The sequence below is a fragment of the Sitodiplosis mosellana genome, unplaced genomic scaffold, assembly GCF_009176505.1.
Source record: "Sitodiplosis mosellana isolate CC-2019 unplaced genomic scaffold, AAFC_SMos_1.0 Smas_scaffold_2474, whole genome shotgun sequence".
NCBI lineage: Eukaryota > Metazoa > Arthropoda > Insecta > Diptera > Cecidomyiidae > Sitodiplosis > Sitodiplosis mosellana.
The window spans coordinates 1-3602 of NW_022597716.1; the positions used below are offsets into that span (position 1 = coordinate 1).

Here is a 3602-nt window from a genome sequence, read left to right on the forward strand (position 1 = left end):
TTTATCACTGATCGATATTATTTTCCAGAACTTAAGGAAATTGCTGCCTATCTTAAAACCAAACTTTAACCATTGCTGCTTTGTCGGACTATCGATTTTAACATTGTGTCAGAAAAAGCACTTCAAGTTATTTGTCTTCTAAATTTCCTACGATATAGATATTGAATAGAATATTTTTTTTTTTGGATTTGTGCAACCCCAACAAATATCCGTGCTAAATTTGGACGCGATATGCGTGAGTGATACGCCATAGGAAACCATCGGCGGTGTTAGTTTTTATTGTTAGATCAAATGAAAATTGCACACTCGTTGAATCAATGTCATTTCAAATTTGAACGTGTGTTAAGATTGTACGAATCCACCAATCCAGGAGAAGAGTACTTTACACGAAATTTGAGCTGCAAGCGATTTGCATAAAAATAACAAGTAATTCTTTTCTGACAGAATATAAATAAATCAAACACAGTAAATCATAAAAATGAATCTAAATTTTGGTAGGTTTGAAGTGACTCTTGCTAATTTTCAATGGATAAAATTGTAATAAATACTTTTCCATACAAACAAAGTTTGCGGAAAAGTAATAAAAGTATTTCATTTTTGAGCTTATATTTTTTCTATTTTTCTCCTTTATCAGTTTCTATACATTAATAGACATATAAATGTATAGGTACACAGAGAGAAATCCAACATGGTTTCACCAATACAAAAACATAATTTTGGCATTATGTATTTGTGAAAATCGCAACAATTTGGGTGCGTTCCATACAAATACTACATTTGTTGTGATTTTCACAAATACTGTTGCATTTTGACACTTTGCAATGTTCTGTGCTGTTGACCACATTTTTCTCTGTGTATGCTCATCAACTGTGGTTTGGTTGGTTTAAACATGGCCAATTTAAATTGCGTAGAAAAAATGCCTTGGTCAGCTGATGGACTGCATCAAAATGAAGCAGCTTCCACCATGAGCAGCCTCTCTGATAGTCTGCACCAGGAGACTGGTTGGAGCGATAAAGAATCATGCCCATAGTTTGATATAAGAAGTACGCGACTGTGTTAGTTCAAACGTTGAACTAGGGGCATTTCACTCGAAATAAATGCGTTTTATGCGAAGAATATGCGCTTCAACTCATAGTTTGTGCCGATTTATTCGTACTATGCGGTGCCCATTCATTAGAAGTGCACGTTCGATGTCCGTGCATAGTCACAGATACTGCACAGTGCACATAGACAATTCATACTGCGAATAATTTCGCATAAATCCTACTGAAATGTTCCCTTCTCTGATTGGTCACACGCCGCCATATCGACTATTCCGAATTCAAAATTGCAACGACATTTTTCACGTGAGAATACAAGAAATACTTGATTTCAAGTGATGTTGACATAAATGAGGACTAACATCACATTCCTCTTTCTTTGTTCTGTTCTGTTCATTAAAACGATCAGACTTCACATTGAAAGTGAGATTTTTCTCGGTTCACATTTTCTGTAGATTATTTTTGTTTACTTCAATCATTTGTACACGGTTTTGTTTATGATTTATATTCCAGATGCTGTTTCCAACAAGAGTGAAACGTCGCACTTATTTACTCATTGATTTTTATACCTACCAAAACTATCGACGGCTTTACCTCAATATTTGTATATTTTAACGTTTTCATTTTCGTTTTCATTCTTATGGACCGAACATTGAATAGAAATAGCAGGAAAAAATTTCAGTGTTGTGCAGTGCACCTATATATTTTAATTTTATGTAATTTTGAAATTCAATTTTCATCAAATGAGAACAATCTCATTATCATGACATTTGATCAAAGACAGAAATCGTCAACGTCAAATATCGTTTGAACGAGCCTTAACGATACAACAGATTGTTGTCATTGTGTTGATACGTCTTAAATCGCATAAATGTTTGCAACTAGGCGGCATTATGTGCACGCGTATTCGCTTCTATGCGTAATATTCGTGACTATGTGCAAAGTTTGCTATTCTTCACTGTGGCACACATTCTATGCATGCTTATGCGCACGTATGCGAAGGAGTAAAAATCCCCTAGAAAAGTATAATCAAAAATAATTATTATTCTAAAAATTGTTCAAAATAAGTTCGTTTTTAAGGAATTATGAAATCGTAATTGAAATGCGTAAATAAAAAAAATCAACAGTGGGCTCAACAGGGAATTGAACCCTGGGCCTCTCGCACCCAAAGCGAGAATCATACCACTAGACCATTGAGCCGGTTATCAATAGTTTGTTCCAAATTCTCCATAACTAACACACTTCGAGCGATGCTCCAAATTTTTGGACATTTTCAACAACAAAACCGGTCGAAAAGTGAAAGTTGGTAGGTAATGATTGGCTGAGTTGGCATTATGTTCGTTTTTATGTCAGACAAATTGAAATTTTACGTTGAGATATTGGTTTTGTGACCAAATGCAATGGTTTTTCTACCACATTTGACATGTAAAAAGTAAAACAAATTTTCGAATGAAATTTTTTCTTATTTTATTTGAACAAAAAATCCTAATTCCATAAAATAAAGCGCATGAATCGTTCGATTCCATTCACTAATTAATTTAGTGCATAAATTAAACATGTGTCACGAAACAGTGCTACGTCATTTCTTAACGATTTCAAAACGAAAAGTATGTATGAAATCTTGCGATTTTCACTCGAACTTTATTCGATTCGAGTAAGATTGGTAGAAAAATGAACATTCAAGTTTAGAAGAAAAAGAACATACAAATCGGAAAAGTATTTTGAATTGTTCTTCTTCTTCATTCCATTCAATGCTACTAATCGACTTTTCAAGCCCAAAATAAGTCCATTGCTTTTATGTTTGTTCAGCTGGTAAATACGCAGAAAAAATGTGCACAAACAAAGAATACGTCATAAATTCTTTTTTCAATGGAACGTGATTTGTTTCAATGCAATACTTTTTAATTCGTTTTTTGAATTAATTAATTAATTAATTTTTGATTAAAAAAATTAAGCTTCATTCCATGTAAATAAACCTCTCACTTGATGTTGTCGCATAACCAAGTTTCGAACTTGATTGTTTTGGAATCACTTTTTACCATGGGTTTCAGTGGTGTAGTGGTTATCACTCCCGCTTAACACGCGGGCGGCCGCAGGTTCAATTCCTGCCTGAAACAATTCTTTTTTTTTCTTTTTTTTTTTTTTCATATTTCGTTGTGTTTCTTCAAGTTTGGATCGAAAAATTTGAAAAAAGAAAAAAAAAACGAAGAGAAAAAAAAAGAATCTCCCCAGCAGGGAATCGAACCCTGGTCGCCCGCGTGACAGGCGGGAATACTAACCACTATACTACTGAGGACTTGTGAATACTAAACGGCTAAGAACATTCTCATCATATCGTTTGTGTTTGGAATTCACTCGTTTGTTCGTTTGTCACACAGTGTGATAAGTGTGTACTATATTAAATTGAAGCAGCTGTTTCAAAATCGGTGCAAAGTCCAAACGTGAATAATTTCCATCAAACTGAGAAGCGATGCACCAAAAAATGGAAACCAACAATGGAACCGATGGTGATGAATAAATCCAGGTTGGTAAGGCGCGCTCAACGAGTCAATCGCCTCGGCT

General features: G+C 34.5%; 3 non-coding genes across 3 annotated transcripts; 1 reads left to right on the plus strand and 2 right to left on the minus strand.

The window, feature by feature from the left end:
* Nucleotides 1–2168: 2168 nt before the first annotated feature.
* On the minus strand, nucleotides 2169–2240 carry Trnap-ugg (transfer RNA proline (anticodon UGG)). Its single transcript has one exon. It is a non-coding gene; the product is annotated as a tRNA-Pro (tRNA).
* An 844-nt stretch (nucleotides 2241–3084) lies between these two features.
* Trnav-aac (transfer RNA valine (anticodon AAC)) lies at nucleotides 3085–3157 on the plus strand. Its single transcript has one exon. It is a non-coding gene; the product is annotated as a tRNA-Val (tRNA).
* A 107-nt stretch (nucleotides 3158–3264) lies between these two features.
* On the minus strand, nucleotides 3265–3336 carry Trnad-guc (transfer RNA aspartic acid (anticodon GUC)). The gene has a single exon. It is a non-coding gene; the product is annotated as a tRNA-Asp (tRNA).
* Nucleotides 3337–3602: the final 266 nt, after the last annotated feature.